Raw genomic sequence first — 26845 nt, forward strand, 5'->3', positions numbered from 1 at the left:
TATCTTCAAAGTTTAAAATTTACTTGAGGCCCCACACACAAACACCATCTGCTCTTTGCAAAAGGTATAACATTTGAAACAACACTTTTTTCCTCTTCCTCTTAAAACATGCCATCATGAAGAGAATAATTTTATTTATATAAGGAGCCCACAAAATGAAGTTCCATAAAAACAGGAACATATGGCCAAATAATCCTGAATAGCACTTAGCATATTCATCTGTAACATAAGAACCATAATGGTAGATAAATACACCCAAGCCTACTTGGAAATTGCTGATATAAAGGTGGTTTTCTTCAAATATATTTTTTTAAGAATTTCTCACCCGTCACTTAACACAGACACTTCTCATTTTGGCTTTAAAGAAGTCAACCCTTCCAGAACCCCAAACTCAGCCTACATCAACTGGCACTCAGTGCATTAAAAGATTCCTTTCTTTCATAGGTGTTTTGTTTTGTTTTAAGGTAATTACAAAGACATCTCCCTTTGTACAATAAATTTAGGCCACCTCTAACATAGAACTTACTACACAGTGGGTTAAATCAGGTCTGTGCAGAGCTACTTAGAAAATAAAATGCCAAAATATACACCCAAGATGAGAAATAATATAAAAATAAAAACAGGACCGAAGGAAAATATGAATACATGTACTACTGTCTGCAATTAGTAAAGACAAAAACAGCACATGGGCAAACATCTCTCTCTGCCCTGCATGTGCATTCACACAGAATTTTCTGTAAAATGCTCCTTTTTATTTCCTCGGCAGTACTTCATACCTCTATCTTGCATTGGTTTTTACACCATTAACTACTTTCCACAGCACAGTTTCTTATTACTAAGTGACAGTTTGTTGGCTCAGTCACCTTAGATTCTCAAAATTCCTTTCAAATACCACCCTGCTCTAATCTGTTGCAGTATTACAACTGGTCCCCATCACATATATGAGTTGCTGAAGCAGATCTTGCTCTCCTAATCAGACTTCTGGCCATTGCTTCAACGTCTTCAGGGTATTATGCAAAAAGACAAGTCTTACTGAACGATGTGGGTTGGCTTGGGTCCTTTTAATTTATTTTGACAATGCTCTTATTGTATTGAAAGCTGGTTCCTGAGATCTTCTCCCAGAAGCTGCAGTCCGTACAGAACATAAGTCTCATCTGACTTGCACTTCACCTCTTCCTGCCAAACTTCAGCATCAGAAGGAGGTTTCACTATTCTGATTTACAATTCTTTTATTTCTCCCCATGCTGCCTAGGATACAACTAAGCCAAAGACCTGAACGTATCCTCTGCTGAAGGCACATAAAACTGAGCAAACTGAAAACTGCAGAACATTCCTGCCAGTTCTTCACTGCAGGAGCTACTGCATTATAATACAGATATTCCTGAATTCTCTGCAGGATCTGCAAATCCCTCCCTGCAATAATTTCCTCCCCACATACACAGCAGGCTTGTCTGTGATCCAGCCTGTTGTACTCAGCAGCTTTCTAAAGCAGCCTGAGTGCTCTCTTCTATGAGAACGACTCCATGACAGCTCAATTTTTTACTTCACATTTCTTTCAGATTCTGGACTTCAACCATCATTATATCCATTGTACTTTCATGCTTTTAAAGAATCACAGCACCAGGCATGCTCATCTACCACTAGCCAACATCCAGGACTGACTAACACAGAACTGACTGTAATGAGATCTTTCCTCTGCCAAAGGATTTTGTTGCAAACGCGATTTAGTGGCGTTCAATCTGGAGTACAGACATCTTAAGCAAGTAGGTCCACTGTCTCCATTTATTATAGACATTTTATGTCTTGAGTTGATTATCAGCTCTGTTAATTTAAAGGGTAACCTGTGTTAATAAAGAACCATACAAATGTATTTAAACACTGATTCATGTATTAAAACATGCAAAGCTCACTACAATGATCCACCTTGAGTTCTCCAGGACACAGTCATCAGCCCCCAGTTAATTTCTATTTAGGTAGATCTTAAAGGAAAAATACCACATTTAAAATTTCCTATTGATGAATGCTTCTCCGTAAATTATCTTCATTGCTGAAGATGCGTTTTTTACTTCTACTGCCAGTGCACCTGGCTCATTTCAGTCACTGGATCTTGCTATACCATCACTTTCTGCTTTATCATAGAATTCCTGTTCACAATGCATGCACTTAAACATTCCAATCAAAGCTCTCCTTGTCTTACTCTTTAATAATATTTAACATACTGAGCTCTTGGAATTTCTCCCTCTGGAACTATTTTCAGCCTTTCTTCATTCTTGCAGTTCATCTCTGAATTCTTTGACTTTAACTTCCACCTTGAAGTCTGAACACCCAAAACCGAGAGAGGATTGCTAGAGCAATATCATTAATGTCACATAGGGAGATGCTGTGGGTTTTCTGCTCAGTCTCATACAGCTTGGATATTCAGTCTCTCTCAAAATCTCCCATAAATTAATCCTATTTTCATGGAAATTAGCAAACTGAAAATCTCAAAAACAAAAGAGAACAATGGAACCAACCCAACAACCCTGACAACTCAACCTCAATTTCTTTCCCCACACGCATATGTATGGATGGCATTTCCCTTTTATTTTCAAGCAGAAACCACAGACTAACAGTGGTGGCCGAATCCTGGTGCTTTATGTAAGGGAGAAATGCCCCACTTAGTAGCACAGAGTGCAGAGTTAACCAATCCGAGTTAAAAGCAAAAAGCTCATCAATAAAGTTAGGATGTTGTCTTCAAACCAAGCAATAAACTAATATCGGTATATTCTCACATTTGTCTGTGGCTTCTGTATATGTTCTGTGCTGCTCATGTTCTCACAGAACTGCCAGAACATTTATAAAGAAACCGTAACAAACTCAGTTCACAAAACTTCATTTAGTTACTTTTTGACTTCAGGTATTCAAGTTCGCATTGCTTCTTTCACTCCAAAACTCCAGCTGACCAACAGATCCTTAATAGATGGTTAATGGTAACAGCGTTCTCCTGCACTTGGCCAGGGCTGTGAGATGCTGAGTGGATTTTTGCTTCACAGAGACCATATAGACACGGGACAACAACAAAAGGCCTCTCCTAGTTCCCTGCCCAGCCACATACGCTACTGACATAAGCAGCAGATGAATATTTGAGTCGCAACAAAGTTTCCACGGCTCCACCAGCCCTTGCTTTTAACTGTGAAAACACATTACAGAGTTACTGACAAGACGATACATACTTCACTACTGAGAGGATTTCCACACCCGATTCTAACAGCACTATCGATCGCCCGGGCAATGCAGTTAATGCACATGAAAGCCATTAAAGAAAATTAAGGGGAGGGGAAGGTATTGGTTTTTCCTGTTAAATATCATCAGTATGTTAAAGATAAACATTCAATATCTGTTCCGTATTCCACAATTAGAGCTTACTCCGGATTTCAATGTGATTAATTACTCCTGTCTTCAGGCAGGCGTTGTGAGCCTTGATTTACAGAACAGCAAATCAAAGAGGGATCTGCACAGGCATGTGACTCACAGGGATCCCAACTCTGTGACACTGCACTTCCAGAGCCATCTATCAACGGCTTCAATATATTACATTGCATAGTCCTGATAAACAGATTGCACATACATGTATGTTTATGCCCATGTGTGCATAAGCACCAAATAAAACATCATAGTAGGGTTAAAAACAGATTAAGCACTGATACTGTGTGGAAAATAAATAAAAATAAATAAATAAATAAAATATGTTCTAACCACAAAAATGCTATCTTGGCCAGGCAAAGAATATTTAAAGCACGAGCTCCACAGCTAAAGAAAAAGTTTGAACTTTTAGATGATGCCTATTTGAACAGATTAACTGTAATGAAGATCTACAGAGTACATTCCCTGGAGGGTTACATGTGCACCACTCTTTGGAAAGAAATTTGTTTATTATGGTAGAAAAAAAATATATATACAGCACTTTACATGGTCTGTTCTCTTCTACTTTGCATTCATGCCTAGAGGTTATTTAAGAAGGGGAAAAAAATAATGCTGGTGTGTACCACATGAAGTGACAAGGCAAAACATTGGCTATGAAGGTTAACAGAGTGGGAAGTCATATGATATGGCATGACTATTTGAGAGCTGCTACCAAACAAGCGTGCAGCTTGTGACATTCACATCAACTGTTTGTTTGTTTCTAATATGGACAGTTCTGACAACGTTTACTACTTAACCCCTTTTCCTGCTTCAGATTGATGCTCTGGACCAATATCCTTAAACCTAACAAAAGAGCCTCCTACTAGTCCAAGAGGAAGCATTGCATCATTACCCAGCAAAGCAGCCTGGTTAGTCTCACTAACATCTTCCACAACTGAAGTTGTTCTGTAATATTAATACTGTAAAGTTAAGAAATAAAACTCAGAGCTTTAGATAAGACAGTAAAACTGCTGAAACTCCAATAAAATAATTTCTGTAGGATTTTTATTATTTTTAAAGGAAAAATAAGCATAACTCAGACTTAAAAAATAAAAAATACAGCTATATAAAACTGCAAAAGTTCTGCTACAAAAGCCCATTCTTTGTCTTGTTTCAAGTGATCAACTCTCAGCTTCATGGTAATTAACATATAGTTCAGACACATGCTGGGAATGCAACCCAAGACTAAAAATCAGAGGGCACTCCTTAGGCTCCATTTTGTCATCCCGGAGATAAATGCTGGATTAACTGATGCATTGGGACTCATATAGAGAGATCTTTAGATTAAGATTCTAAAAATACATATAGCATTGCTTGATATACAGGATGTTGGCACTGTTAGCATTTCTAATGCTTTCCATACGCTAACCACTGAACAAGTAAATTTGCCCGTAAATGCAAGAACTATGTATCAAATAATAAATAAGGCAACGTGATACAGGCTGCTCCTATTAGGATAGAATCTAAAGTCTTTATATGTTTTCTAAATATTTTTGTCTAGATGACTCAGCATTGGAAATTCCCCCTGAAGTCAGCAGGATGGCTCAGCACTGCTCACAAGTGTCAGATCCTTTTTAACTACCATTTGGAAGCCATCCCAAGGCCTCAGAGGTAGGCTTACCATACAGAACCCTAATGGAGCCAAGAGCTTCACACGCATGGAGGAACCCAGGCGCTGCAGATGGTGCTGCTGAACAGCCAATATCATTATTCTCTATTAGAATTGTTATGACTGAGAAAGACCTCTAAGATCCCCAGGTCCAACCACCATGCCCACTGCCCATGTACCTTAAGGCCACATCCCCATGGCTCCAAACTACCTCAGGGATGGTCCCACACCACTGCCAGGGCATCTGTGCCACTGCACAGCTATTTCTGAGGGGAAAAAAAAACAATCTCCTAATATCTAACCTGACTGAAAGCAAAGAAATTACTACGTTCATGAAATTACTCATTGAGATAATGTAATTACTCACTGAGATAACCTAAGCACACACAGCACTGGGCACAAAACGAAGGATGGGGAAGCACGTTGTAAAGCCTTTCATTGTTCTGATGGCTCCCAGAAAGTTACCACGCTGTTGCACAGTCCTGGCTCGTTGTTTTCTAGTGCTTACAACCTCGAGGATCCAAGCACACGTTCAATTCCTAACTGGGGCAGCAGTGCCCACACTCGCACCTCATTTCCACGAGACAAACGCAGTGACACCGCTGGGTGGAAGCGCAGCCCTTGCTTCCCCATGCCCTACAGCGGGGCTCACCTCGGCGCCACGCGGAGCCCTCCGGGGGCTCTTTCTTTACCCACTTCCGAGCGTGCTGTTCCCCGGCACCCTCTCTTTAACAGAGCTGCCTTCCTTCCACTAAAGTTCTCCCGGGGCTGACAGCCGCGCTCCGCAGCCCGACCTCCTTCGGGCTCTGCGGGTAGGGGGGATGCTGATCCCGGAGGAGCAGCGACCCGCACGCTCACCCCAGCAGCCTTCCCTCCCCTTCCTCCTCCTCCCGTCCCCTTTACCTGCCCGCCGGCTGCCCCGCCGCCGTACGGCTGCCCCGAGCTGGCCGAGGGATGTTTTCAGCAGCCGTAAAGCGGGCAGCGGTGCGGAGCCTCCTGCGGGTGGGAGCGCTGCGCCTCGCTGCTGTGCGGGGCGACCCTGGGAGCGGAGGGGGCCAGTCCCGGGTAACTAAAGGAAAGAAAAGCATAGGAATGTTTGTGCTGGATGTGGGCACCTGCAACTTGTCACATCCAAGGTGCAGGGCCTGAAAGTGCTCTCACCCTGCAGAGAGCAACATTTTCCCTGCCTCGGGATATAGAACATCACATTGGACAAATAGAACCGTGTCCCATCTGTGTTGCGAGGCTCTGCGTTCATAGGTTGCACAGAACCAGCAGGCAGGTCACCCTGCTGCTCTGTGTTTGATTTGGGGAGCCTGGCACGGTTTCCCCATACACAGGTCTGCAGGTGTTTGAACTGCAGTAATTATATCACACACACAAAGCTTCTTAATGTCCATAGGTAAACTCTGATCTTGAGCACAGCCTCCTTACAATACTGCCTCCTCATAAAAAGGAGTTACTTCAATACAGATTAATGACTTAGTTCTGCTTGGGAGCATTTTGCTGTTCACTCTCACCTAAATCTACCATTTGTCCTGTAATCCAGGATACAGCTATCCAAGCTCCAGAGCTCAGCTGTCCTCAAAAGCAGGAGAACTAACAGCCTGTTAAATTTCACTGTCTGCAGACAGGGTTTGTATTGTTTACCCTAAGAGAATTAGCAATAGAAATAAATGTTCATTTTATAAAGGGAAATGGTGTCAAGCAGCACTTCCCAGAATGACATTTATGGTATATCCCCACCCATAGATGAAGAAACAACCAAAACCCTCAGATCAGATGTTTTCCCTGTTGGATACTGAAAGAGCTACTCTTAAGGAAGAACAAAAAGAAAAGAAAGAAAAAAAAGAAAGAAAACATCTTAACAACTACTGCAGAGAAGGTACAAACAGTCTTTCAGAAGTCTCCCATGCCTATGGCCATATGGTATGAATACCAGTAAGAAAAAAAAGCAGATTTCAGGTGTTTGTAGCAGAAGCAGCTTCTGTTAATAAAGTATTTATAGGAAAGTCTGATTGGAGTGCTATGGCTCAGAAAGCAATTTCAGAAAGCACCAAGCAACGCAAATCACTGAGGAGCAGGTGAACTAATATACAAATCCTCATTAATAAAGCACTTTTTCCAACGTTAAGAAGTAAAACAACTGCAACTTTGTAACTTGAGCTTTACCTTTCTTGCCCTAAGGACCAGAAACCTATCAAGCATTTAACAAACAAATTCACACAGTGCCTGATTCTTCAGTTTATATTTACTATTTTCTCTTCTGTATGATGTTACTCTCCTTCTTCATATCTCCTTCTCTTAGGCACCAATAGGTTGTATACACACATATCTATGTACACATACTGACTTTATTAGTCACACCCTAAGCACAGACTTCCCTGTGCCACATAGCTTAAGAATTGTTTCCATTCTGTCTGAAAGTCTGAGAAATCAAAATTGATTGTCCACTACTACAGTGTTCCTCCTCCCAGGAGGAGGACTGTAGTCAGTGCAGTGTACAGGAGTAGTATGGGCTGACACAGCAACAAGTTGTTCGTTACACTAATTCAGTGTGCCAGCTCTTGGCCCACACTGCTTTAACACAAGGGTCCAAACAACAGGTAATCACTGCTGGGAATCTGATGCTTTCACTGCATCTTATTCAAATATTGCTAGACAGGCTTCTTAATTACTCTTAGCAACAGCAGAAAGTCACTCCAATCTAATGGTTCATTACACTTTTCCCAGACCCAGGTGAGCTCAGCTGTCCAAATTCTTATCCTCCTGCTGCCATACTGACAGCTTCTCCCTTCCTCCAACATTTTTGCACAGGATTGCCTTGATTACAGGCACTGGGAGAAGAAAGTGTTTTCTTTCTATAGTGCAGCCAAAAGAGAGAAAATTGAGTCTGCTGGCAAGGAAACGAACATTTTTTATTAATGAATCAGGGCCACACACTCCAAAAAATGAATCACAAAGTGGCAAACGCTGCCCCAGCATCAGAGAAAACAGAAATAGATTTATGCTATGAATTAAAACAAACAGAAACCTCTAGACAACTATGTTTTCCAAAATCTTAATGTAACACGACTAGAAAGGAACATGAAGACAGTCAAATATTAACTTAAATCTTCCTCTCGTCTTTGCTGGAAGAAAATAATGCTTGATGATGGCACGCACATACAACACTCGAGTATATACAAGCATTTTTCCATATCAAATGTATCTTAGGTAAATAGGAAATGATTTTGGAAATGTGGAAAATTTCAATGTTAAGCTTAAAAGATTTCACCAACTGAAGATATTAATCAGTCCTGAGATCCTGTATCAGACAGAGGTGGACTTAGTGCTTTACAAAAAAGCTAAAATTAAAGAAAGTTTTTGGTAGTTTAATCTCCTAAATTAAAATTGCTGTTCACAAACAAGCTTGTTTATGTTCTACAAAGTAAAGTTGGTTAGATTCTGTTGCGTTGGGTGCTGTGTTTTTGTTTTGTCTTTTTAAAACCAGCCTGTTAAGTGACCCAGCTCAGGTAGTTACGTGCAGCTCAAGTGCCATCTTGTGGCTGCATTACAGGAAGCTTTTTCGGGTCTCATTAAAAGCAGAGGTACCAATATTAACGCCTCATTCATAAAGTAGTTCAGCTTACGAACGATTAAAAAAAATAAAAAAAAAATCTACATGGTTCACATACTTATGGACTGACTCTAGGAAAGTAGATGTTCCCAAATCCTCGCTTGGATCAGGATGGTTTCTTCTCAAAGCAGGATGAGGGCCCTCCAACCAATTTTAAAGGTGGTAGAGGGAGCTGTGGTCCTGCTCCTAACTGTCCACTCCTGAAGGATTTAATCAGGGAAGCTAGTGAGAGCAACACAAGCTTAGAATACCATCTTTCCTATCTACACTTAAAGAAAATCCACCTGAGTAAGCAAGAGCTTAGATACTATTAAAACATCTACCAAAGAAAGTGAGGTCAAAAACTTCACTTAGTCATCTTTATGCTCAGTCTCTGCTTTTTATACTGAGGAATTAATTGGATATATCTATTTTACAAAACTAACCCATGTTTCAGCAAGAAAATTAATGAAATGTACAGACAACACAGCTACAGAGAGTGGTCATTTTAGACATAGAAACCTTGGAACTGAACTTTTAAACAATGAATTTAGAAATGTACACTACAAAGCCACAACAGCTGAGCATTCTCTGCCTGTGAAGTCCACAAGCAGGAATAGTTTCGAAAGGATTAAGATATTACGTGTATCACACTAACTTGCTAGAGTTCTTTATTATGCGTATGTAATCCTAAGCATTGAAAACCTGCCTCCTGCTTTTTTAATTATTTAAAGAATAATCACGTCACTGGTGGGTTTTAGAAGGTGTTTGTGAATTGAAACAGAAAATGAGACTGCAAAACCTGAGCCTTAATCCTGCAATTTAATTTCCTTTAATCTTGCTCATAGAATATAACCTCTTTTTCAGCTATCCAGTTTTCCACCAAAGCCCAGCTGTTTCAGATCCTCTTATGCCTTTTTACCATGAGATACATGCATTGCCCTTCTCCAGGCAGACCTCCCCCCTGCCCAGGTTTCTCCCTTTTGTGTTCAACACACCATTTGGCTTCTAATCTAGGGTGGCTAACACAATAAAACTAGAAAAAGAATGGTGGATACTGCATTGGAACTGGTCATTTGGCAACCTGCAGGGCTCACGCTTGCAGCAAATACTCGAAGCGCAGGTAGGGTAGCTAACACAACATTAAGGCTAAATAAAAAAACAATTTAAATTCACCCCCATTGAGGTTTGAAGCTGGGATAGGTAATTTGTTCCAAATGGAAGAGGAACACCACAGGCTTTAGTGCTCTAGGCTTTTCTGGGTCTCAATGATTTAACTCATCATGGGGTTTCTTCACTCAACCTGACCTCCAGTTGTTTTTGAACACAAAAGATAACTTGAAGGGACTGCAAGGAGAAGGAAGAAAAACCTACTTATATAACTGGTTTATTTTATCACTAACTGCATTATAGTCAGTATGAAGCAAGAAAACATACTGAAGCAAAACAGCAGTTAAAATAAATATAAACATAAGTCCCTTTATTATACATTAAATAAAAACATCTTATTTAAGAGCAACACTCCTAGCAAAATGAGGAAGAACCTAAAAACCCCAGTGGCTTAGGCATATTCCATTTGATGTGATAAAAGACAAAGACCCACATATCTTGCAACGTGTAATTTGCTTCAAAAGGACAGTAGCATATAGCCTATGATTTTAATGATTGTTCTACAACTGATCATTTTGTGAAGTACCAAATAAAGTGCAGTTAAACTAAATATCATCCTCTTACCCTTCCAGAGAACAGTATTTCATTTAAGCCACTCAGTTAAAGGTAGTTCTGAGGGTTAGTTGTAGATTTGAAAGCTTGTTCATAGTTATTTGAGCTCCAAGACCTCAGTCTTATTTAGACTAGTTTGCTATTTCTAAAAATGCTCAGGAACCTTAAAAATCAAATGTATAGAGTGCTTTGATTAAAATACCTAACCTGCTATAGGGCTTAATTTTGATTTTACACATACCAGTACGCGTTGAATCAAGACAAACTTAAGACAAAAGTTTAAAAAAAAAAAAAAGGCTAATGTTAATGTTTTAACACTCAAAATAATGATCTTGCCAGCACTCATATTAGTGGGAAAGCATATGTAGCCTTTACTCAAAAAGGCTCTACCCACCCTTGCAGAATTAAATGAAAAACTGACATCGCAGAGAGCTCTCAATCACAGGGGACTCATTTTCTCTTTATTCATTCTGTATCAACTTGAAAGATAGAAACGTTTAACAGAGACTTTTCCCCAGACATGCATTGTTTTTACTAATATTTTCACACTGTGGTATAGCAATCCTGTCCAACATCTCACGGCAAGCAGCGTCTTGAACATAAAATATATACTGTGCCAGCAGAGGAAATTGTCTCTTCTGCTATCTAGGAGACATATCAGTGGGTAGCAGGAAAGAATGTCAGATATGCTCATCAGTCATAAATAATTATAGATACCTATCATCATTGTTTTTCTCCACAATCATCTTATCTCTGACAAGATGTAAAAAGAAGCCTACAAGGTATGGGAAGGATTCGTGCCAGCAAGTTGGCTGTCATGGAAGTAGGAGAAGAATGAAGAGGTGTTGTCCAACTGTTTCTGCTGTTACTTATCTACAGAAGTGAACATTTTTGGATTATTAATTTTTTTTTTTTTAACCAAATGTATAGAGGTCTCCAGAAGTTTGTTTGACATACATTTTCTTTTTCAAGGTTTCATGTACTTTTAAAGAGGACACCCGAGTGTTCTCTTGATGTAGTTCACGATTATTATTCATAACTCTTTAAATAGCTAAAACCAAGCATTCAAGTAAGTCCTAACAAATGAAAGATTTACCTAGTGATCAATCAGGAGCATCTCTGAAGCCCACAGTACAGGTAGTGCAGTGCCTCCCTACAGAGGTATTTAAATAACTATATGAATGAAATGACCACATAGAATATCTCAGCAGTGAAGAAAAGATATTACTTAAGATATGACTTGAAACATATACATATATGTATATATATATATATATGCATATACTGCAAGAGATCCTAAAACAAAGAGGAAAGGTATAAGTTTCAGAAAGATCCCTGCTGAATATTCTAATATTAGCATGACTCTCATGCTAATATGCTGAAGTGGAAAGTATTAAGAGAGAAGCTATTGAAAGAAACCAAACAGGTTATCGAAACAATTCTGAGGCACTTGGGTTGTTTGGACAAGTTGCAGAAATGTAAGAATTTAATCTCTTCCTATTTAAGACCAACTGCGATGGCCATATGCTGTTCTGTATTTGTTGTGCATTTTTGTTTGTCCCACTAGAATATAAGCTCTTTCAGGCAGGGCCTGCCTGTTTGCTTGGCACAAACTCCCCCGTTATACAATACCGGGTACACACAAGTAGGGGTTATACTTATTATGTTAATCCTCTCTCTACAGCATGCTAATTAAAATAAAAAGCCCTGATAAAACAGTGTTATAGTTTTCACTTAAATCAACAGAATCAAGGACTTTTTTCACTCACCAGGGGACTGGTGTGAAAAAAATCAAATATCATCTGCAAAAACACAAGAGAGCTAAAATCTATTCTAACTGTAGCAATAGACCTATAGTCTGAGACCTGAGTGAAAGTGCTGTGAAACAGTAACTCAAACCATTAGTCCTCCTATTGATGGGAACGGAGCTTGTCCATACTGCTCTGAACACCAGCCATATGGTAAAAGCATATGTTTATATTGCAAGTTCTTGATATAACTTGCTTTCACTGCAGACTCAAGTGAAGATAACAGGTCAACACCTATTTTCATTCCAAGACCTTGTAGCTTTTACAGGTCCCCAGAGAAGCATTAGCTTCTGCATGGAGAGACCATCACACACAGTTTCTTCCTTGCTCCTCCTCTGAATCACATTATAAAAGCTTGCACATTTCTTACCCTGTTGTTATCAGGAGGCCTGAGCCCGCCATAATTCAGACCCAAGTACCCAAAAATTGAGGATACCTGGTTTCTGTACACCCTGTGCTGTTTCTATGATCTTTTCTGCCCCCATCACCTGTGTTGTATCCAGAATAGAGCAGGCTCTGTTACATAGTAGCCCTTCATGAGCATTCATCATGAAGGCTCCTTTTCAATCTGCGCCCAGGTTAGGGATCAAGGTGAACCCTCTGACAGCTTAAAAACAAAACAAAACCCAGTGTGTTAACTTCATTTGCATTGACGTCAGAGGACTACGTAGGATACAGGAATGAAAGACTATAGCAAACTGCCTGATTTCAACGGTAGCTTCAGGTGATTGGCATAGGCTGGAGTATGTCTACTAATACTCTATCACAGTTACAGTTTCAGAGGAGAAACATTTACATGAGCAAGTACAAAAACCCTTGCAATAATGTTTGTTCTACAATTTAGTAGCCAGGATTTCTTAACTGTTTTCCAGACACATGCCCAAGTAAACTCTAACAAAGGAAGTAAATATTATGATGACTGAAAGGACAGCTGCAAACCTAAGACAACACCAACATTTTATCAAAATCATACCAGCTTCTATTACTGTTTTCCATTTATTGAATATAGCTAAAGGAAAGTCATGACAATTAAAAATAAATAAATAAATCCAGATTGAAGTGGATAAATTGGGGAGGGGGGGAGCAAGGGAGGGCTGTTTGTCCAGAGCTGAGGCTTCCTTTTAAGCACAGCCTGTACCCGATTTACTTGTCCTAATGCAGACCAGAGAAAAGAATATGTTATTAAACCTTTTAATTTCCAACACACTTCTGTGATTGCAATTTAAATGAAAACACATGACTTTGAATCCCACTTGATCTCTTTGCACTAGTTCTGGCAGTGCACAGGCTTTAATTCTAATCAGGATAAACAAATCCATAGCCGAGATCGGTAAAGAGAAACACACAGCAGTTGTGTGAGAAAAATCTTGCTTTTCTTTTTCGCTGGGTAAAGGGTGAAGTACTGAGCAAAGACCATAAACACTAAACTGAATGAAATTTTAAAAAGAAACGAAATACTGGGAAGCAGAAGGGATCCAGAATAGATCTGAGAGAGGTAGCACTGCTTCAGTGCCTCTTATCAGATGGCAGAAAGGGTGGTTTAGTGCTTTCATTGATTCTCATTTCAGTCAGTATTATCTTGGGATATTAAGAGTTTTACTCCCTGTAGCCAAAGCTTTGAAATCTAAGGGTGATTAAATTAGGTTTTAAGCAAAACATAACATGCAGTGTGCAAAGACAGTAACCTAAGTAGAACAAATGACCTTTGCAGACTGAAGATGCCATCAGATAGATAGCTTGTTACGCATTCATACCAAGCACCAGTGCATGTAGCAAGACAATTCTGCTCTGAGTGGACAGGTTTTTCTTTGGCATGAGGCAATGATAAATGGATATTTCCAAAGAAAAATAAAAAGGCTTTCAAAGCATAATAGAAATTAGAGTTCATCAGTGAAAGATAATGAATGGCTTATCAACAAGGTTGTCATTTCTAGAAATGAAAAGACTCATTTAAGTAGTTTCAGGAAAAAAAAAAAATAGAATGACTTACAGAACTAGTAGAAAAAGGCAGCAAGGACAACAAATGTCACATTAAAGCAGATATATTTGCTGGTGGGTCATTTAAATTGTGCCTGAAGGATAATCCCAGCAAGATAGGTATTTGAACTTCGTTTAGCAGCATCCCTAGCTGAGATAAGGAGGACTAATCACTTTATTAGACCAACAAAGTCATTAGAGGAGAACTGAGGAAGAAGCAGCTTTATTTGTACTTTTTTTTTTTTTTAAAAAAACCAAGATTTAGCAGAATAACTTTAGCAGCAAATGTTTATAATTTATCAGAAAATCCAACTCTTTGGTTCAGCAAAAAGCTGACTGTGCAACAGACCAAAAGTAGCACTGTTGTTGCCTATAAGGAAAAATATAAAATTAACACACTTTTTGTTAAGCCCTTATGTTTTCTGAATGACAGACTACATTCAGTTTCCTTTTATGCATTAAATGCTTTAGAACAATATACTCCGCATGTCTAAACAGCTTGTAAATAGTACATAGAATTCAGATGACACAGTAGGACTCAAGCAGTTGGTTTGACCCTGCCATTCACACAGAGCTCCTGCAACCATTACCAGCAGAGGCTGGGGCATGAGTAGCAGTTTCTTGCAGTTATCACTTGCAGGGATATAACTAGTGTTCTGCTAGAGGATAAGTGTTGCTAACAGATTAGTATTAATTAACTCAGATTAAGTTTTTATATTGTTTCTTAGCCCCTAGGAAGACATAATGTTTATAAACTGAGCAAAGTTAGGAGAAGGTATATACTAGTCTTACATCCTTGGAAAAACATTATTATTTTCAAACTCTCTGTATACTAAAGTCAGCCCCACATCAAAACAAGCTGCAGCCTTTTAAGGTGCAGCTTCCACCGTCTACCATCCAACAAATATTTTAAATCCATGAGATCTCTACTACAGGGGCAAATGCAACACTTGCATTTCTAGAATCTGGAAGTCAACACTCTTCAGATGTTATTAGTACAGACAAGGTGCAAATTACACCAAGACACCAACCAGGGTAAATCAATATCAGTCGAAGAGCCTCTTTGTCTGGTCTCACTATAACCAGCTGTGCTGAGGCCAAGTGCTTACAAGCTCTTAAACACACACTGTTAGCAGTGATATGTGCACATACCTGAAAAACAAAGAAACAAGGCTTCATAGCCTGTTGATTTTACCTCCTCACGCTTCTCTATCTGAAGATGCAGTCAGTTTAGGGACAAAGAGGGACAATCAGCTCCTTTATAACTCTATCATTAACACAGAGGAAGATGCAGGTTGGATCACAAGCAGCTGCCCTTCCTTTCTGATTAACACTTTGCCTTCTATTTCCAGCTTGCCTTACACACTTGCAGTTCACCTCCCAATCAACATCATTTGCTGCTGAGACCAGACATGGAACACCTATGGCAGAGGTTATGCATATTACAATACACACGATATCTGGATAGGTTAAAAATAAACACGGTTTACAACTTGTTCTTGGCAGCAAGTGTTAGGAAGAGAACATCTGACTTACAATCCCACAGTATACTTGGAAATACTTCAGTAGTTTATGTAAACTAGATCTGATTTCTAAGAAAGCAAAAAGTAACCATGTTGTCTTGTACCTACCACATTCCTCCCATCTACATACTGCTAAGAGCAGCATCTTCCCTGCAAGGTCAGAAGAAAACATTCTCCAGGTTCCTGGTCTACAATTTCCTATGTCTGCTGCTATACCCTGATGAGTCAAAGGGATATTTGCATAGATGTATGAACTTTGGATTAAAACTATTAGATAATGAACCTAAACTTTTGTCTGCCTTACAGTAAGCAAAGGAAGGATGGGGGGGTAAGACAAGCAACATTTAAGGTAGAATGTTTAATGTAGAAAAGTTATTAAAAATATTTACTAAAAGCATCTTATCTCCTTGGAACTTAAATTAGGGTATTCCACATTCAGTTTTAGCCTGGGTTCCCTATTCTTCCACATATCAGAGGATCACAACATGACACGGACTGGAAAGGACTGGGAAGTATGCAGTCCACTCTCCTGTTCTAAGCAGGGTCAGCTCTGGGGTCAGACCACGTCACTCAGAGCTTTACCCAGTTGGGTTTTGATAATCTCCACAGATATAGACTCTACAACGTCTCTGGCTATATTCTACTCAACCAGACTAATGAGGAGAACGTTTTTCCCTGACAGCCAACCTAAACCTCTTTTGTTCCACAGCCATTACTTCTCAACCTCTTGCCATACACTGCTGTGAAGAGCCTGCCTCTGCCTGTTCAGTAACCTCCACAAAGGCACTGGGAGGCTGCTGCCAGGTCCTCCATAAAGCCAAGTGAATCACATTTTCCCTGTATTCAGGCACTGCAGCATACCCTGGGAGCCATGGTTTTATTTTATGAGGTGCAGTTCTGTGTACCCAAATTATGACTTCTAAGACAAACTGAACCAACAAACAAAACAAACAAGAAAACACACAAAAAAATAGGTCAGTGTTTGGGTTTGTTGATTGTTGTTTTTTGCCAGTGAGACAACCACCCCCCCCAAAAAAACTATTTTAAACTAACAAAATACAGCAGTAATGTGATGCAAGAACTGTTATAATCATCTCCTTTTTATCCCAGTATCTCAACTGTAAGACTATAAGAACTGCCACATTTGAAAATAGAGCAGTAAATCCCTGGTAGCGTTTATTCAAATATGGAAAAGACATATTCTGTACAGAAGTTTATCAACACAAATAGAGAAGGTCTGACTTAGAAAATCCAGTTTGCCTTACTTGTTATTTAACAAACACCTTCCACTAAAATCTTACAGTTTGTTGACAGCAATCTGAAATGTGTTAAAGTAGGATACACATACAGAATGCCTTATTTACTAAAGCAGAATTATTTCTGAAAGAGCTGAATGTAGAACAAGCTACATCTTGCTCTAGTTTACAGCTGAGCATCCTGTTTACATGCTGATGTCTGTGTTTGTTTTTTGGATACAGGAAGCAATGCTGAAAGACTTCAAATAATTCTGCCTCACACTGCCTATCAAGTTATTCCACTTCCATAGGAAACAATGGCTTGGGGTCAAGTTAGCTCATGCAGAGAAATGTGAGAAAGCAGAGTAGTCTTACTGCTCTAAGACAATGCTATTTAAACAGCTTTGATACAAGGATTTTCTTTGCCAGCTTTCTTTCTCCTTTCTGTGTCTCTGAAATACATTTAATTTCCTTCTGGCTCTTTTTGTTGCTCCAAATATTGTTCGAATTATTTTTTTTCTTCCATCTAAACCTTATCCTACTCCTCCTTCTGCAAGACAAAGTGCTAAAATTTTGACAAGATCTGCTCTCTGTCTTCAAGCTATGCAGTCTTTACTCAGACTAAACTATGGAACTATATGCAGCTATATTTTTTCACATTAAATAATCATATATGCAAGAATATAATCTGTATCTCAAAATACACAATGGATGGTCATATAGAGGGTTAAGAAGAAAAAGCTAGTTTTCCATATGAATCTCTGTACAAGTGCCAGCTGGATTTTGCAGCCCTGTGCTCAGCAAAGCGCAGTAAAACAAGAATGCAGTTAGTATTCTTAGGGTGCTCTGAAGAAGAACAGGAAGAGGCAAGAAAATAATCTTGCTCTGTACCAGAAAGAAGGGCTGGAAAGTCAAAGAGGAAAATCCAAGCTCTGTCCTCTACAGCACACAGTCAGCATCACTCTTAGCCACTCTCATGCATCACAGTGACATTAAAGGTAATAATAAGCTGCGCATGAAAGAAAGGAAATACTGAAGAGATGCTGTTATAATATATCCCCCTCTCCTTTAACTCTACATGCCCTCCAGAAGAACACATTGCTTCCAGGACATTGCAACTACAATTTGCTGAAGCCCTGCCCAGGAAGGAACCCACTGTGCACGCTTTCCCATATCTTGGGGTATATTGATTAATGATTTATAGCAATACACCCATTCAAGCAACTGGACTCAACTTGGTCTTTCAATTTTTAATTTAACAGCTGACTCACTCTACCTTCAGAGCAATGCTAAGCAGCATGAGGCAGGCCCAACCACAGAGAGCCCTGGAACACAGGTGATGCTGGGGCAAAGCAGAGGCTGGGATGACTCCCTAATATTTTAAACATGACTTCAGGAACAGTGAAAATGGATGAGATCCAGAACAAAACATGGCACAACAGCACCATCCTGCTTCTTCTCCAATTGCTTGCCTAACTCTGCAAACAAACATCTATTCATCCCTCTAGGCTTGCATATACCAAATCATTACTTGTGTCAGGGGCACTGTAAAGTGGTACAGCAGAGCACACCATGAAAATCCTGCAGAGTCCAAGGTTATATAGAAGGGAAAACAAGATCACTTTTTCCACCTCAGGGGCAAAATTGGAGTTCACATTTGTGATGGACTGAATAATGCTTCATCACAAGAGCCAATTTTCTTCCAACTCCCTGCAGCTTTTAAAACATAGATCTTGTTTTTGTTCTTGATTTGCTAAATGGCTTTTCTCTCTATCACACCTTTTAAAAAATACAAATAAATGATAAATACAGAATATTGTGATTTACTCAGCTCAAAAGAAGCTATACATTAAAAAAATTATGCTACTTCCTCCTCTATCCCCCCACAAGGAAAAAAAAAGTACTATTCCTTCAGTGTAATTGCTAATTATTAATGTTATCTAAAAACATATCCTGTAGCTGCTAACAAACAAACAAAAAGCTCTAGGGTGGTTCCATCTCACATCACAAAAGTATATAGTGTACACTTTGAATCATTAAAGGTAAATAAAATTGTATAACTTAAGAAAGTAAATACTCGGGTATTTGTCTAATGCATAGGGCCAACATTAGATATCCATGCACACACATTATTCTTCTTTTACAGGACATTTCTTCCTGTATTGAAAGTTTTCCTTCTTAGGACTCATTTCCTCACTCTGCTACACAAAACAGCCCCCCCTGGAATCATGGCAGCCCTGTGCTGCCCCACATGTCCTACACTGCCAGGCAGCCCAACACAATAGGTAACACCTCACAGCCATAACCCATGGCCTCCAAGGTCTGTTTCCCAGCATAGAAACTTACCCCCATGAACCTCTTCCTGGAGGTGTTGACTGTTAACACACATGAAGAATAAGAGAAAAGAGGGAAGGAAATCCAACAGCCACTCTGCAAAGTGCAAAAACACCCTCTCCCACAGGCCTTCCTAGCTCAGCTTGTATGCATTCAGGAATATTAGAAAAAAAGAACATACAAATGCTATCCTACCTTGTTTTTAACACTGCCAAACAATCCTTACTTTGATGAGATCTTCTATATCTAAGGACAGCAGGCTCACCTCTCTCTTTTGTACTTCAGTGAGCTCCACACACAGCTGAACATCATCACCACACAGCTGCAGCCCCATTATCCTGTGCCCACCTCCTCACTCCCACAGCTGTGGTGTTGCCTTTGTGTTCTGGAAGCTTCTCCAGCTTTCTCTCCCTGTACAGCTGGTACATATTTCCCTGCTGCTTCCTGGCTGTGACTGCTGAGTCTCAGGGACTAAAACAAACTGCTTCTACCTCAGCACCTTAGTATTGAACTTCTGGTCAGACACTTGCTGCAGTCACATGAGAGGATCCAGCATCACTTTGGGATCCCAGGGGTTCAACACTCTGCCACCAGGGCTTGAGAGGAGCCCAGACTTCACTATGAGTGAGCAAATCCTCATCCAGGCTCTGTATTTGGTATATTCTTGCCAGGCCATGGTGCCTCACAGGCCCTAGGACTGTGAATTAAGACAGGAGGTCTTAATTTCTTACCACTGGTATCATCACAGAAATTTTATTCATGAAATTCAGTGCCACGGCATAAAAGTTCACCTTAGAAATGCTTGATGGCTGATGCAACGCTGACCACTCGCAGAGGAGATGATGAACTAATTTGGAGGTGCTTGATTTATTTTCTTCTGCTCTTTTTTTTTTTTAATATTGAGAGAAACCGAAAGTATCTAATTTGAAAAATAAAGTTGAGCCCGAAATATAGGATGGAACAAGTAGAAGCACCCCACTGTTTTCAGCATGTTATAAAATATATGATACCTTTTATAATAATGCAGCAAGAATAAATCAACCTTTTGTGACCTAGAGGAGACAGCGATCCTCGTTCTGGTGGTTTCTGCCTTTCAGAGGCAGCATGCTCCAGATGATGGTTATTTTTGTTGCTGCCGGTATGTCAGCTTGGAAAGGAATGATACCAGGCCAAGATGCACTTTTTAGTACCAATTTCTTCCCTATCACAGAAACTTTCAGGTAGTAATAGGGGTAATTTTTAGTACCTCATACCAGCCAGACAAAGCTCTTTTTGCTGGACTCTGTGTCCTTACGAAGTTCAGACCTTGAAGACATTTCATGTTTAGCTGTTGCCCAACTTCAGCGTCTTTTAATTGCAAAGAAGTCCTAATTTGGAAGCACACTGTGACACTCTGTGGCTCAGACACTTGAAGAAGTTTTTCAGGAGACCATCACATGCCAAACCACCTTTGTAGACCCACAGAAAATTCAAGTGAGTAAAATTTCATTCTCTTCAGCAGAGGTCAGTGTGCAAATTATGTATGGCACATGCACTTCCTGGCCTATTGTAAAATCCTTAAGGGGACGTACCAAAGGTCTTTGTCACTGAGCAGCATAGTCTTACACTGGGCCAGGGGTGCCCAGTGCCAGGCCATGAGCACTTGGAATGTAAGGTGCTAGTGTGCTGTGCAGCCCCAGCTGAATGCCCCAGCCATGCATCCCTGCCTGTACCCACCACTCTTGCCTTGTCCTGCTCATTCGTAAGCAAAGCTCAGCTGTAAAGAAATAACGATTTTCTTTGTCCTAAATACTGCCTACAAATAGCTTCTCAATTTTTAGTCCATTAACAAATCTTTCTTGGGATCTATTAACGTGTCACTACGGAGTGTCTTTTACTTCAAAGTTTAATACAGCTTAACTCTGTCTTAATCATATTGCTCCACTACACTTTATAGCCTGCAGCTTCAGGGAACCTTTGCCTTTTATTAGTACCCATATACAATCATGAAGTCATTCCAAAAATCAGTGCTGCTTTGGGTTCCATAAATTCTTATACCCTTGATTTATTTGGTATATCTGGAACTCTGTGAGTAGGAAGATGTGAAGGCAGGGTGAGGAAATGAAATGTTACAGTAGTACTGAGTTGTGTCAGTACGTTGCTTTGCAAAGAGGATCTGACAGGATATGCAGACACTTCTCCCCTGCAATGACACTCTTCAAAGTTAACAACAATGACTTGGTCAAGCTCTTGATACAGTCAAGGAGGATCCTGTTATGACAGTCAGTGAAAGCTGACAGATCACTGTTGATTTCACATTGCAGCTTTGCTGTCAGTCACCATTTCTGGCTTGATAGTGCCCTATAAAGAAGATGTCGTGCCACAGTTCTGCTGTTGCAGCATTTCTGGTTTTGTCAGCCTCAAAGAGCTATGAACGGCTTGGTGGGAAAAGGAGGTGAGTACATCTCTGTAACCTATTTGGGTCCCTTTGTGCATTCACATGAGGAAAAAGAACTCGGATTGAAAATCCTACTTAGAGAAGAAGATTCAGATACGTTTATCTGAGGGTTTTTGTGTGATACTTTGCACTTTGTAATGATGTTTGTAAGCAATGTACCAGAGCCATAGTGTGATAAATCCATGGCCTCCATCCGTTAGATCTCTCATTTATATCACCGGCTTCATTACTGGAGATGACAAAACTAAGATTATGTGCTTGTATAAAAGTAGCTGCTGACAACCCTGTTGTCTTTTCCAATTCCACTTCTTTGCAGAAGCATATTTTAAGTGCAATTTAAGGTGCCATCGTCTCAGGAACATGAACAAGATGTATTCACTAATTAAATGGAAACATGAGGTCCAGCCTGCTATCTTAAAACACATCCGATCCCATCATACTCGCATGATTGTCTCCCTGCTGTAGTGAAGATTTGTCATTTGTAGGTGCTTGATTTTCGTCTTATTATCCCATCAGGGTCTGAAATCAGTCACCATCAAAATTACATTTTTAAGGATCCAAGTAGCCATTGCCTGCATGGACATTTATTTCTTTTTCCAGTTTCTTTTCAAGAGTTCTGTTTTGTATTTTTACAAAGTCAGTGTTGCTGCTACGTGCTCTGTGTGGTGCAACAGTTCAAAGGAACTGGGAACGTGCAGCTCGTACAGAATGCAGCTGCCTGGCTGTGAAATGGTATTAGACACAGAGAATACAGTATATCGATCCTTTGGCAGCTATATCAGCTTTCTGTTTGTTTCTGAGTATATTTTAAGTCATAGTTTTTTACCTGGTTGTAACCTGAAAGGTTACTGCTTTTGTCTATATGAATTGCCATAGCAACTGTGGTGCTGGAGCAAACAGTCACAGGCTTTAACAGTCTGCAGGTCAGCAGCAGAACTCTCCCAGTTTAGAGACCTTCATCTCTAAAATCTGGGTTGTTTCACCAGCTTGATTGGGCTATATTTTATGTATGCCAGCATGACTCAATCTGTGGGCTACAGAATCCTGATACCTGCATGAGAAGGAGGGAAGAGATGTGAATTTGTGTGCATTAATTTGGGAAGGGTTGTATTCATTTTCTTTTTTATAAATACTGTTTTTAAAAGCCTGCCCCAAACCCAAGCATACAGTGGCTTGCACGTATATCTTGATGTAAAGGCTATATTGACCTATTCCATTGTAGGGCTATGGCTCAAATCTAAAGCACAGATGAGATACTGAACACGATGAGATCACATCTGCCTGACCTGGAACTGAATACGGGCTCTTGTGCTGTGCCTTCATACTTCGCTCTTCAACCTTAGCAGCGCAGAGGGGCTGTTATTTGCAGCTATCCATTCTTTCACAACAGCTGCCAAGGCAGCGTTTTCCCCTTGTTTTCACACCTTTCTTTATTGTTCACAGGATCTTGCACATGCAAACCCCAATAATGTTGTTAGAGCAGGTTCTTGTGGGAACCAACTGCTGCAGATATAAAGATCATGCCTTTTCCCCAGCCTTTTCTTACTGCATATTGTGTATGTTACTTTATATCACAATTAAGCATAGCCCACAACAAAGGAGACAAATCAATAGAATACTGAAATATTATCAGAAAATATATATGCACGTGTTAGTGACCAACACACAACACTTTCAACATATTCTGGAAAAGCATGCCAAAAACATTCTTATTTTCCACTTCATCCTCACTGCCAGCTGAACTGCTGAGAGCCCCCAAATAACACCCTTCTGGGGACGCACCTGTACTTCCTTCCTAACTGCACACAAAGGAATTTTCCCTTTTCCTTCTCTGGTAATAACACTGTGTGTGCGAGCCTGTCTCAACATCCTGCACATAACAGCCCATCAGCATACATTTAAAATGTCGCTTTCTTAGAATTACTTGCTTGAAGCCATCAATGCCCGGAAAGTCACTAAAGCAGTAAGGTTGATAAACCTGTATTTTCCTACTTGTCAGCAGGTGTGCCTTGCCCTTCAGCTGGTAGAGCAGAAAGCAGCGCCTACTTCCTATGCCACAAATACATTAAGTAACACATAATTTAAATACTGACAGTGATACAGACACACTTGGTCATTTGACCAGTGGTCATGTTTTGTGAATTGCTCATTACTCTGCTGCACTGAAAATATTCCTATCAAAATTGCAGCTGGGTACCTTATCAATAGGAACAGCTGAGTGTCAAAGTCCCCATTCTCCATAGAAACAAAAGTATCCAAGACTGATGCTTTTAAATGCTGCAAGATGCTCCCCTTTCATACTTTTTTGGTTGTTGATCTGCAATACTACAATACAGTTGTTTAGTGATACTGCTGACCTAGCCATGAAATCATGGAAATCGTGACATTGTGCTCAGAATGTGCAGGGGTCTTGTACTTCTGTCTTTTGGGTGAATGTTTTCCAGCCTGCTTACTCCATGACTGCATTATGTGGTTTATCAGGACTTTGGGATTTAATCAACTGATTATACAGCTGACAAATTGTTACATCTATCCCCAGAAGCTTGACGCCAAACTTCCCAAATATTCTGCATGAACACCAGAGGCACACATCTGTACAGCTGCCTTTTGACAGGCACAGTTTTAGGTGACAGTTGCTTTGAAGTGAAATATTATTGAAAATACTGTTTTACCCTTCTCCTGCTTCACTTTTACCTCTGAGACAGCTACCAGCAGTGGAGGACATGCCTACGTTCTTCAGATCAATGATCACTACCCACCTTCTTCCTAGAATAAAAAACATCAGTTTCAAAGGGATCTGAAATGATCTAGAAAAGTAACTTTACATGAACCTGCAATATCTACAGAGGCAATGAGCTCCTCATCACATTTGTCCTTGGCTACCCTTTTTCTGCACATAGTAAGATGAGTTAAATTCCAGAGAAGTCACTCACCTTTAGACTTCAAGGCAACCCACCTGCACTTAGTTTCAGAAACAGCTATTTTTCCAACACAAAGTGTTAAAAAGAGTAGGATGCTGATACAGCAGCTGGAGCAGCATGTCAGAAACAGATCTTGGTCTCTGGAGTGATGAGCGTGGAATGGGGGAGGTGAGAGAAAGCCTAAGACAATTTCAGTTTTACAGTCTTCTTTTTCTGCTTGCAAACTGGAGATGAGAGCAGACAAGCTTTATGACAGTGCAGAGAAATCAATACATTTTTATTGATTCTTGTAGCTGCAGAACTCTCACCCACCACCAGTACAGGGGTCAGAGTATGAGTACATGACTGTCCTGCTGCACTACGAGTGTGCTCCTCAGAAGTCATGCTATTTGATTCACCAAGAATGAAGCCTGCTTGTAACATGACTGCAACAGCAGCAGCTGACCCACTCAGCAGGGAATTTAGGTGCTGCAAATTAACCACCGCTGGTGGCAGCTGCAGCTGAAGGCACAACTTCACATGAGGAAAGAAGTATTTTTGAACAATGACAACATTTAAATGATGGATATTATTCCAAAAGCAAAGAGGTCCATAACATTCCATGTGGTGAATGACACAAAAGTAGAAACATCAAAACAACACAATTTGGAAAACTAGCTCAGGAGTGGCATAGTCAAAATGGAACGGAACCAGAGAGTTATAACCAGCTTTAGAATGAAATTAATGAAAACCTGGATATGGAAAAGAATTGGAGCAGATTTCTAAGGCTTATGTTTAGTTTAATTCTTTGTTAATCCTCCAAAAATATAAATGAGTGTTTTTCAGAGCTGTTTTGATTTTGCAGAAGCATCCATTTCTTTAATTGGTATTTCCAGCTTCTTTCAAAGTTTCTGACCCGCTTCATCCTTAAGGAGAGGCCATTCATTAGCAAAGCGTGAGGCTCTATGGACCTTTTCAGTAGCTGTAAAGCTGTCAAAATGGCGTAAAACTTACTGGAAGGTCCTTTTAATATTATGGTGCACCTTTACAGCTGACATTTAATAGTTAATTTGATTGTACAACAATGGACTTCACCTTTGCACAGTGTCTTTCATTCTCCATCTTTTCAGCCAAGTCCATTATCACTTGTTCCAAATTCCTTCAACTCTTCTCTTTGACTTTGTGTTACTTTCCACTTCGTTCTCAGCCTGCACCGCCTTAAACTCTACACCTGTTTTTGATGTCACCAAATAGGGACAATAACTACAAAGTCATTTCCCCTTACATGTCAAACCTGGAAGGTCCCTCTGTTATTCATTCTATTTCCATTGCTGGTGTAAGTGTCCTTGTTGTTTTTCCCCCTAGTGAAGAAAGGGCAAATGTCATATTCACTGAAGCAAAGACTTTGCTTTGAAACAGTATCGATTTTTCCTTTTCTCTTCTGAAGCTTTGCTGGGCTCCATAAAAGCTTGTCTCTTGTTCAGAAACTCTTTGGATGGAGAGACAACAGGGGCAGCAGTACCAGCGGGGAGCAGTGGGAAGTTAGGGCATCTGGTGGGGAATGACAATTTTGACAGCAGCTAGAAAAAGAAAGAGGTCATTTTATTTTTAACTGTACTGTGAGAACAATCATGGATCAGAACAAAGCCAAATGGGAAATGCAGCTTTAATTCCAACCTATGATTCCTCCTTGTCTAAATCTGAACATGAACTCTTTTCCAGGATTCAGCAGTTGGCAGGAAGACACCCAGACCACCAGAAATGACATCTTGGTTTAGAGGCTTAACCACAAAGATGGCAACATCCATGACTTTCTGGCATGAGATGATAAAAACTATAAGCCTTACAGTGAACTGCAGCAACAGTGTGCAGAGAGCATCTCTGGAGGAAGGTCTGATTCTACAACAGGACTCCTATTTAAGAGATCCAAAATACCCTGTTTGGAGCTACCAATGCAGAAATATCCAATAGCATTTATTAAGCTCACACACACTGCAAAGGAAAAAAAAATGCCCATCTTTCCCCACTGGTAGTTAGGGCTCCGTGCAGTCTATGCACACATATACGTATTTATCATCTGTGCACTGGAGAGCCTCTCACTCTTAATGAGATGTTGGGTCTTGGCTCTCAGCCTTATTTAGAAGTGGTGACTCCTAGGGCCTCCAGTGCTTCCCTAGCATTTTGTTCCTGCTGACTCAGAATGTCACTTACTGAAACATCAGTGCCACTTTTTGCCATGCTTCTTTATTTCTTGGAGTTGT

General features: G+C 40.1%; 1 protein-coding gene across 2 annotated transcripts in view; it reads right to left on the bottom strand.

The window, feature by feature from the left end:
• The window catches only part of NAALADL2 (N-acetylated alpha-linked acidic dipeptidase like 2), a 352306-nt gene extending 332778 nt beyond the window's left edge, over positions 1–19528 (bottom strand). The window contains exon 1 of one of the 2 annotated variants that reach the window (XM_015871850.2): positions 19443–19528. The gene's annotated coding sequence lies outside the window, so the exon portion shown is untranslated. Of the gene's footprint in view, positions 1–5953; positions 6037–19442 lie in introns of those variants that run through there. The other variant, XM_015871851.2, reaches the window with a different exon arrangement.
• Between the last annotated feature and the right edge of the window lie 7317 nt (positions 19529–26845).

The sequence above is a fragment of the Coturnix japonica genome, chromosome 9, assembly GCF_001577835.2.
Source record: "Coturnix japonica isolate 7356 chromosome 9, Coturnix japonica 2.1, whole genome shotgun sequence".
NCBI classification, from domain to species: Eukaryota; Metazoa; Chordata; class Aves; order Galliformes; family Phasianidae; genus Coturnix; species Coturnix japonica.